The 11,528-nt window shown below is 36.5% G+C and overlaps 1 long non-coding RNA gene across 1 annotated transcript in view; it reads right to left on the bottom strand.

Annotated features, from left to right (window-relative positions):
• The window catches only part of LOC131278740 (uncharacterized), a 70,019-nt gene that overhangs the window by 38,969 nt on the left and 19,522 nt on the right, over window positions 1-11,528 (bottom strand). The window lies entirely within an intron of this gene.

Genomic DNA, 11,528 nt, shown 5'->3' with positions numbered 1-11,528 from the left:
TTAGAGTTTTGTTTGTGTGGACTATCAGTTCCCCCATTCATTGCCTTACAGTTTTGGAAGATAGGATTTGTCATCAAGGCAAGTCAATGACCTAAGAGATGCTCTGAATTTAGCTGAAAACGAATTCCAGGAGACCGTTGGTTAAAGGCAACCATCAATACTGTATCTCAAAAAACACTTGTCTAATTCACTCTTATGATTTTAACCCACCCCCATGGATATGCCATGAGAATTAAGATAATGGAAAAAGGCTAAAAATAAAAATTTCCCAAGAAATCTGCATTCATTTATTATTCAATGAATGAATTCACTGGCACACTGAGGGCTTATTATGTGCCAAACACTGTTTTAGAGACTGAGACACAAAAATGGAAGCAAAGAGCTACTCAGTGAAGGGAAACGAATTCATTCCTTTACAAATATTATGGATTACCTATTACATGCCAGGCACTATGCTAGGCGCATAATCAGGAAGGTATCAGAATGTCAAGGATAAAGACACTTTTGGGTTTAACTCTACTATTTGTGAGTTTATAAACTGCTGACTCTTTTACTTTATGAACTGAGAATAATAACACCAACCTGGAGGGTTCCTATTAGGCTTGAGAAAATTAAATCACACAAGACACTGGTGACAAAAAAGATGAGCAAAATAGATTTCCTGTGCTTAAGATACTTTAGGCCTAGCAGATAATATACATAAAAGCTAAGCATTTCAATATTTGTTTATAGAATTAAATATAATATACAGCAAAATTATGATACTATAATACTATCTTCTCTACTAAATGGTTTCTTTCTACACCTACAATCCCCAACATAGTATCTGATGAGAAATGAAATACACAAAAATGTTCATTGGATGGACAAAAAGTTATCTTATAAGTAACTCACTCTTCCATAATATAACCCTAAAGTCATGAAATTCTCTCCAAAAGGTAGAATATTTATTTCCAGAAACCTTGTTTTAGTATTAATCATTTAAATTCTTCTTTAATATTTTAGGAATGAAAGAGCAGATTTCTACCTATAAAGTGGAATTACAATAGATATTATCCCTAATTTTTTGTTTAATATATAAGAAGGCTGAACAATCTAAAGGTATTTTAAATTGGATACACCATGTAAAAACTGCAAGTTGATCTTTGCTCTTCACTTGGAATTAGTGAAGCTTCTTTGCCCAGAAATAAATAATGATTTGACAACTTTGGAAATGTTTGCATATCCACTGTAGAAAATGACTGCATAAAGAAAGACTGCAGAAGCTGGGTTTCTGGTTTCTGGAATACTGAAAGCTAAAAGCTGAAAGTATAAACAGTGACTAACACATTAGTCATAGTAAGCAGTTGTTTCCTAATACGTCAAGAAATAGCACGTTTAAAAAGCTGCAGGAAAGATACAGGAGAGACAAAATAAAGAACTTTTTATCTGCCAAGAATGATTTTCTAAATTAAGTGACCCTAGAAAGGCAGGTAGAGTAAGGATGTTTTAGGACTATATAGCTATCTTTGAAGTGATTTAATTACATTTAACTAATCAAATTTGGATGGACGAGATGATCTTTCAAGGTTGCCTCAAATTTCTTTCTAGTAGCTTGAGATACTTTGCTTATTTTCATGTGTCCCCTAGAGGGCAGCGGTGGCCCAAAACATAGGAGAGGGTTTAATGTCAATACTGTGTCCTTTCTGGGGTCAACCTTCTTTCCAGTCCCTTTACCATTTGTTCTCATAGATCTTTCTTCTGTAAGCAGGCTGCCATGACATATTTATTTCTAAATACCTTACTAGCAAATCCACTAAATAATATAAAAGTATACTGCATAAAGTTTACATACAAAACAAGATAGACAGAAAAGACCACTGTATGCCTGTAATACTATGTGTTTGTGTATATCTCTTAACATAGCATTCACCTTGGTCCTCTTCACACATTTTTCTTGCATTTTGGGAGATAGTTGGGAAAAGATAAAGGTAAGTCAAGGCAAAGAAATCAGTTATTTCCTTTAGTTGGAAATTGATTTGAAATAATCCCTGAGTATCACTGAATCCCTATCCATTCATTCATTTATTCACCCAGGCTTTACCTAATGTGTAAGAACGATTGTATTAGTTGCTATAACTGGTAATGTGTGGAACAAAGAAAATACTTCAGGGATTTTATAATTAAGAAAGTTATAGTAAATTACATGATACAGCCAAAATGACATCAGAATGTACCCATTTAGCTGTGAATGTGGGTAGCAAAGTAACATAAAAACATTTGTTCCTTTTACAAATGTTTTGAATTTCTTTTGGAGGCCCACAGGTCTGATATACTTGTCCTGTTCCAACAGTACACTTGACTTGATATTTAAAAGGTGATGATGAACCACAAAGATGCTTCCTAGATAGACCAAGGAAAAACCTGAGTATGTGCTTTTCTAATGCCGAGGTGTTCTGTTTTTTTTTAGTTAATGTTGCTGTTTAAATATTTTATTCTGCTCAGCTTTTTTGCAAGGTTGCCCTAAAAGCCTCTAAATAATACCTGTGAATGTATCACCCAGTATCTCTTCTACTGTATTTGGATTAGTTGCTGATTAAACTTCTTTAGTCACTTTCATCTTGTGAAATTGGGAGCAAGATACAAACCTCAAGTATGTCAAGAAAATGATTAATGATGTCAGAATTATAATTCAGTCAATATTTGCTGAACCACTTGGGTTTCTGTATGAAACAGAATACAGTAAAAACTGTCTACCCACACAGCAATGAGTGTCTCTGAGAACATTCCTCCCATAACTTTTGGTCAAACCAAATGGTGTGGTTTGTTTATGTGTCGCTTGTTTATCCAGATTGCTTTGGCTGGAAGTTAGGCATATTTGCAATGCTTCTTAGGAATTTAGATATTACATCTGTAGCCATGGCCTACATGGCTAAGATGGGAGAAAATGAACTTTCAGTCTTAACAACTAGTAATTATTTATGATGGTCTACCTCTAGATTAAAATTGACATATTTGTGTAAACAAGTTGAAACTGATATTTTAAGTATCATTGCTTTGAAGAGATAAAGTAGTAGAATCATAGTATTTTTGGTGTGCCGATGTACGTAGCCAGGACTAACCAGGAAGGGGACAAAATTGTTGCAACTGAACCAGAGGCTGTATCATTTATTTATAGGATTTCTAATGCCCAAAATTGACTAGGCCAGTTGTTATTTCAAAGGCTACAGTAAATCATCTTAAGGCTTTATCAAAGGACAGATAGCCTTCTAAGTAGCTCTTAAGTGGAAGAATTCTTTAGAAGAAAACAGGAAATTATGACCGTTTGAAAAAAACAGACATTTACATTTATTTTATGAGGGGGAGGGGTAACATAAAATTTGCTTTTTCAGGAGGTTATGAGAATTCTCCCTAAAAAGCAAAAACAACATTGTATAAAGGGTAAGCAGAAGAACCAATTTAGACTTCATAAATACTCCCAAGTTGATTTTGAATTTGCAGTTTGAAATAAGCCTATATAATGGCCATTGTTAAACATTAATTTCTCTTCTACCATTTCTATGTGCTTGTTTTTAAAAGGAAAATATATTGTGCATATTTTGATAAATAACCTGATGTAATTACTATTTAATTATATTATCTTTTTAGACATGTGAGAAAGCAGAGTCTTAACAAAGCTAAATAATGCACCCAGAATTATACAGTTAGTAAGTGGTGGAGCCTGGGTTCTGATCCAAGTATGGCCAGCTCCACGGTCACATTGCCTGCCCACAAAGGCTCTTTCTTTCCAGTGCCACTATTATTCTAGAACCAGCTTTTGCTCCTCTAATTGTTCTGTTTTCTCCAATGCTGTCAGGCAGATCCATGGTGACTTCTGCCTCGGTGTAGTATTTTTCACTGAATTCAAGGTTTTCCAAATGTTCCACATGATGTTGGTATGGACACTCTTTTGAGTGTAATTTGCATGCCATGCCACAGTTCCTCATGAAAATCAACAGGGGACCAAGGGAAGTAATTGGGGAAGCCCCAGGGCCTTCATCCCCACCCCCACCTCCTATAAAGAGTATGGTTGGTTAAAGGGTTGAAAGAAAAAGAGCTCGTGGGTGAAGCACAGTTAACTCTGAGTATAGGAGAGAAGGAGTGGTCCTCAACCTATGCAAAAATAAGTCAAAAATAAGAAACAACTACAGAAAAGTTTGAAAAAGTCCCCACAACTTTGCTTTCAGCCCTAATGGAATGATGTGACAGGACATGTTCTTGAAGCAGTAGTAACAAATTGATGGTTATTATAGGAGTAAGCAGTGGCCAAGGGACAGCCCTCACTGGCACCAAAGAGTACACCCCAGTAGGGGTAGCCAAGCTGCTAGTGTTGCCCCAAAGGCCACAGAAAATGTGGTCCATTTGTAATCATTACAAGTTCTTCATGACTTGGGCTATGATTGCCGATAAAGAGAGTATCAGATGTATATTGTGGGGGCATGATCCAAAAGAAGGATCATTTAAACCCCTCTCATGATTATTTCTACTTTGAATATCTGGTACAATCAAATAGTTCAAACTGTCACTGCTTTTTTTCAGGAAAAAGCAGTCACTTATTTGATACAATATGTTACATAGCAAATGCAGATTATTAAATTTTCAATTCTTTAATGGGGTACTTTGTTCGTCTGAGTAGATTATTTATAACTGACAAAAACGATGCCTGACTGTGGACGTCAGACTTTATTATATTATATACATAAATGTACTATTTGATTAAATTCACCAGTGTAATCAATAGAGAGATTCTGGTTGTCACAATAATTACATTCTATGGAAATTCTATGGAAGCATCATTTAATTAGATTTTTCACTTAGTACTTATCAGAGTATAAGAAATGTCATCATAGCTTTTTGCACATAGTAATGAAATCATTGGTACATTACCAAGATTAAATTACACAAGAATGTCTACCCTTCTGTTTTCCTTCCTGCTAAAATTATCAGTTTTCTTACAATACCACCTGTGATGATAGGCAGAATTTCAAAGTTTTCCACAGCACCTATCAATCTCCATGTCAGAAAGAATTAGTATTCCCAGACTACTGTTTATCATTATGGCATTTTAGAGCCTCATAGCTAATTCTTGGCAACATGAATAACATCTACCTTTACTGAGTTTAATAGGTGCAATAAATATGTTAACTGCTCCACATACATGATCTTATTTAATCTTCAGAGAAACACTTTGAGGTTTCATTTTATTGTACAGATAAGTAAACTGAGGCAGGGGTCACAGAGCTAGCAACTGATAGAGACAGGACTGAAAAACAGTTCTGACTTGTTCCAAGGCTCATCTTAGCCAATTTTTTTAAACTATTGATAGTATTTTTTTTCTTTTAAAGATTTATTTCTCTCCCCTTTCCGTGCCCCACCCCACCCCCCACCCCACCCCCAGTTGTCTGCTCTCTATGTCCATTCGCTGTGTGCTCTTCTGAGTCTGCTGCTATTCTTCTCAGCAGCCCAGGAATCTGTCTCTTTTGGTTGTGTCATCTTGCAGCGTCAGATCTCTGTGTGTGCGGCGCCACTCCTGGGCAGGCTGGACTTCTTTCACGCTGGGCAGCTCTCCTTATGGGGTGCACTCCTTGCACTTGGGGCTCCCCTATGCGGGGGACACCCCTGCGTGGCACAGCACTCATCAGCACTGTGCATAGGCCAGCTCCACATGGGTCAAGGAGGTCCTGGGTTGGAGTTGGAACCGTGGACCTCCCATGTGGTAGGCGGACACTCTATCTGTTGAGCCAAGTTCGCGTCCTTTATAAAGGCAGAAACAGGCCCAGAGAGATAAACTGTCTCCACAGAGAACGCAGCTGGATAGTGTTAGAGACACAACTAGGTGTCCTGGCTTTTACCTGCTATCCTTACTGCCATGAACCATCACTATATGCTTGAGCTATTCAGGTTTTTTTTTTATTTTGTTTTTGTTTCAGCACAGAGCAGCCAGGTTGAAAAATCTGTGAAGAATATCTACTAACACTATTGCTTTTGATGTGTAGAACAATCACATTTTTAAAAAATATTTATTTATTTATTTATTTTCCCCCCTTCCCCTCCTCCCGCCCTGCTGTTTTTGCTGTCTGCATTGCCTTCTCTTCTCATTTTCTCAACCCCTAGGATTCACCAGGATTCGATCCTGGAGACCTCTGAGGGGAAGAGAGGTTTTCTGTCAATTGCGCCACCTCAGTTCCTGGTTTCTGCTGCACTTTACCCTGACTCTCTCGTTGTCTCTCTTTTCATGTGTCATCATCTTGCTGCATGAGTCACTTGTGCAGAGCACTGCCTCACCACGCGGGCACTTGCACAGTCACTGGCTCATCACATGGGTACTCGCGCGGGCACTGACTTGCCATGCAGGCACACTTTCTCTTTTTCTTTTTCACCAGGAGGCCCCAGAAATCGAACCCAGATCCTCCCATATGGTACGTGGAAGCTCGATCACTTGAGCCACATCTGCTTCCCACAATCATATTTTAAATGGAACCTTTCTCTGTGTCCTTGTTCATCTGCATAGCTCTTCAGGCAGCCTGGAGTAAATCTATTGCTCACTTGGCAGGCAGTTTTTGGCATGATTCCTCAAAGAAGAATTTGATATCTGTGGATTTTGTTTTCTCTCTTATCTCTGGAAGCTTTTCCCAAAGAACACCAAATCATAATTTTCTATTCCAAAAATAACTGTGACTGCTGCATAAGAATCCTTTCACTTACAACAGTGTAGATTTGGCCATGCCTTAACCTTGATTTAAACACTCAAGAATTTTTATCATGAATGGGTGTTGTATTCTATCCATTACTTTTTCTATATCTATTGAGATAGTATGATTCTTCCCTCTTATTCTACTAATGTGGTTAATTACATTATTTACTTTTTTATATTAAACCAGCCTTGCATTCCTGACCACTTCGTCTTGATGTATTATCCCTTGAATAAACTGTTGGATTCTATTGCTAATATTTTGTTTCAAGTTTGTGTATCTATGCTCATGATGTCCTTGTCAGGTTTGTGATGAGTGTTATACTGGCCTCATCCTGATTTGGGTGGTAATTTCACAGGTGTTAAGTCACTGAACTATAAACTTAAGATTTGTACATTTTACTATATACAAATTACAAATGATTTTTTTTAATCATTCAGAAGGGGCTTTCGCTCTTCCCTCAAGACAGCACTCAACAGCATTCAAGGCTTCTGTCTGATTAGGCAGCTGGGTTAACCTACCTTTGTTCCTTCACCTTGTGCCACGACCATGCAAGACTAATTTTAGTTTCTCAAAACTCTCATATTCTTTCACACTGTCAGAACTTTGCTAATGCTGTGCCTCCCCTCCATATCTATTCTTTCTCCACCTGGGGGAATTCCTTTCATCCACCAAGGACTAACACAAATGATGATCCTTTTAGGACATTTCCTGAATGTTCTAATCCTCTTTCCATTCCCTGATAGAATGAACTAATTTCTTCCTGCACTGCCATTTCTTTTGGTGTACAGTGCTGTGCTACACAAAATATGCCTGTGTGTGAGTTTTACTGACTCCTCTGTTAGGCTGAGAGCTCTTCCAAATATCATTCTTATCTTTGGGAATCTGGGGTCTAAGAGTAACCAATAGGGATACTCAGCAAACGTTTACTGAAAGAATGAATGCTTCTTCCAAAATCTAGAGAAAAGAGAAACAAGATCTGATATAATTATAACACAGTAGGGTTGTTACTTTACTTGTTTTCTGAAACAAGTGAACTAATGAATACCTCCTCCAAAACAAGGTTTGGGGAAGAGGGAGGAATATGGTATAATTATGGTTACCTATTGCCGCAAAACAGATTACCCCAAATCTTGAGTTAAACAACAACTACTTTATTTTTTGCTCACAATTCTGCAACTCAGGCAGGTGTTGGTGGAGACAGTTCATCTACTCTACATGGTATCAACCTGGGATGGCCCAGCAGTGGTTGAAGGATCCACATCTCACATTGCTTCATTCATATGCCTGGCAAGTTTGTGCCAGATGTCAGCTGGAAGTTCTGCATAGTCCAACTTCTTACATAATAAATAGCTTCTTCTGGAGTGCAAAAGCGAGGCTGCCCGGTCTTCTTAAGGCTTAGGCCCAGAACTCATACAGCCTCTCTTCTACTGCATTCTATTGTTAAAGGAGATCAAAGGGTCAGCTCCTCCGAAGGCTAGCCACCCAAGGGCATGAATGCTCAGAAACACGGTGCATTGGTTAGCCACCAAAGTAACAGTCTAGCACAGTAAGGATGCTACCATATTATAAATATGAAGTAATTTTTATTTAGAACTTCTTATCTGCCCTCTTTATTGAAGATGTGGTTGAACAGTTGGTATTTTGTCAGATTTTCCTGAAACAGAAGCATTTTGGAAATATATATCTTTACAATACTTTAATCCCAAATTTTGTCTAATAGCTCTATGTTTAGTCATTGTAATGGGTTTCTCAAATCAATTTTATTGATACATATTAATAAAGCATACAATCCATCCAAACAGTACAATTAATGCTATTTGCATAATCACATAATTGTGCATTCATCACTGCAGTAATTATTAGAGTATTTTCATCATGCCAATACTAATAATAATAATAAACAACAAAAAAAAAAGCCCTACCCCTTAATAATCACTCTCAATCTCTCTGTCCTTCTCCTGCCATACATAACTGCTATTTTGTTTCTACTTTATAATTTATTTGTATGTATTAATTGGATAGGTGGAATCAAACAATATGTAGTACCTTTTGCCTGGTTTATTTCAATTCATATAATTCTGTTTTTTAGCCTTAATGGAAGGTTAATATATTACTACACACTACTGTCCATATTCTGGTTGTATTTTTGGTTGTATTTTTGTCTGATACTAACATCTTGTAACATTAACACATATTTGTTCAGTTTCAAAGTAAAACTTTTATATATGCCATATTACCCTTACTCATATTTCACATGAGGTTTTGCTATGCTCTACAGTTCCATGTTACATTTTTTAGCTTTCCTTTCATTAATATACATGACCTTAGACTTTCCCTTTTAAATATTTTCATATATGTTACAAATACTATGATGGGTTTTCATCATTTCTATTCATTCCCAAAGATTTACAAACAACCTTTTTACCAGTTCTGTACAGATAAACGATCAATTTTCCATTCTCTAACCTCATGCTATTTTAATAACATTCTAGTTGTTAAGTCCATTAGTTTACAGAGTATATTTAGTTCATAATAGCACAATCATACAGCATTTGTCCTTTTGTGTCTAGCTTGCTTCACTCAGTAAATTATACTCCAGGTTCATCCACTTAGTCATATGCTTCATGACTTCATATCTTCTTACAGCTGCATAATATTCCATTGAATGCACACACCACAATTTGTTCATCCATTTATCAGTTGATGGACATCTGGCTTGTTTTGATCTTTTGGCAATTGTAAATAATGCCACTGTGAATACCAGTATGCAGATGTTTGTTTATGTCACTCCGCTCAGTTCTTTTGGATATATACCAAGTTGTGATACTGACAGGTCACGTGGCAAATCTATATTCAACTAACATAGGAACTGCCAAACAATTCTCCACAGTGGCTGTACCATTCAACATTCTCATCAACAGTGAATATTCATTCCTATCTCTCCACATCATCTCCAACATTTGTAGTTTTCCATCTCTTTATCAGTGGCCATTCTAATAGGTGTAAAACAGTATCTTATTGTAGCTTTGATTTTCATTTCCCTAATCACTAGTGATCTTGAACATTTTTTCATGTGTTTTTTCTACCACCTGTGTTTCTTTTTTGGAACAAATGTTTATTAAAATCTTTTGCCCACTTTTTAATCAGGCCATTTTTTCTTTTTATTGTTGAGTTGTAGCATCTCTTTATATATCTTGGGTATTAAACCCTCATTGGGTATGTGATTTCCAAATATTTTCTCCAATTGATTTGGTTGCCTTTTCACCCTTTTGACAAAGTCCTGTGAGGTTCAAAAGTGTTTAATTTTGAGAAGGTATCATTTATTTATTCTTTCATTTGTTGCTCATGCTTTGGGTGGAAAGTCCAAGAAACTACCACCTACCACAATATCTTGAAGATATTTCCCTACAGTTCTAGTAGTTTTATGGTTCTGTCTTTCACATTTAGATCTTTGGTCCATACTGAGTTTATTCTTGTATAGTAAGTGAGATAACGGTCTTTCATTCTTTTGGTTATGGATATCCAGTTCTCCCAGCACCACCTGTTGAAGAGACTATTTTGTACTAGTAACATAGATTTGGTAGGTTGAGTGTAGAGGGGAGGGTCTGTTTCTAGACTCTCAATTCTATTCCACTGATGAGTGTGTCTATCTTTATACCTATATCACGATGTTTTGACCACTATAGCTTTGTAATATGTTTCAAGGTCAGGTAGTGAGAATCCTCCTAGAAACTCTTCTTGTTTAGGATGTTTTTGGTAATTCATGTGCCCTTTCCCTTCCAAATAAATTTGGTAATTGCCTTTTCTATTACTGTAAAGTAGGCTATTGGAACTTTGAATGGTATTGCATTGAATCTATAACTTGGTTTGGGTAGGACTGCCATCATCACAATATTTAGTCTTTCAGTCCATGAATACAGAATGTCTTTCCATTTGCTTAGGTCTTCTTTGATTTCTTTTAGCAGTGTATTGTAGTTTTCTGAATATAGGCCCTGTACATCTTTGGTTAAGTTGATTCCTAGGTATTGAGTACTTTTATTGCTATTGTAAATGGATTTTTTCCCCTGATTTCCTCCTCAGATTGCTCAGAACTAGTATACAGATTACTGATTGTTGTGTGTTGGTCTTGTATCCTGCCACTTTGCTGAACTCACTCATTAGCTCAAGTAGCTTTGTCACAGACATTTCAGAATTTTCTAAATATAGGATCATGCCATCTGCAAATAGTGAGAGTTTTACTTCCTTGTTTCCTATTTGGATGTCTTTTATTTTTATTCTTGTCTAATTGCTCTAGCTAGAATTGTTGAATAACAGTGATGACAGTGGGCATCCTTGTCTTGTTCCTGATGTTAAAGGGAAAGCTCTCAACCTTTACAATTGAGTACGATGTTGCTATGGGTTTTTCATATATACCCTTTCTCATATTGAAGAACTATCCTTCTATTCCTATCTTCCAAACTGCTTTTATTCAAGAAAGTATACTGGATTTTGTTGAATACCTTTACTGCATCAATCAAGCTCATCATGTGGTTTTTTTCTTCTCTTCAATTTGTTAATGTGGTATATTACATTCATTTTGTGTTGAAAGACCATTGCAAATCAGGAATAAATTCTACCTGGTCATGGTGCATAATTCTTGGATTCTATTTGCAATATTTTGTTGAGAATTTTTGCATGTATGTTTATTAGAGAGACTGGTTTGTAATTTTCTTTTCTTGCAGTGTCTTTATCTGGCTTTGGTAATAGGGTGGTGTCAGCTTCGTAAAATATGTTGGGTAATTTTCCCTCCTTTTCAATTTTCTTGAAGAGTATAAA

The sequence above is a fragment of the Dasypus novemcinctus genome, chromosome 6, assembly GCF_030445035.2.
Source record: "Dasypus novemcinctus isolate mDasNov1 chromosome 6, mDasNov1.1.hap2, whole genome shotgun sequence".
Lineage (NCBI taxonomy): Eukaryota > Metazoa > Chordata > Mammalia > Cingulata > Dasypodidae > Dasypus > Dasypus novemcinctus.
Note: the sequence above shows the minus strand (reverse complement) of the source record. Positions and strands in the feature narration are given on the sequence as shown.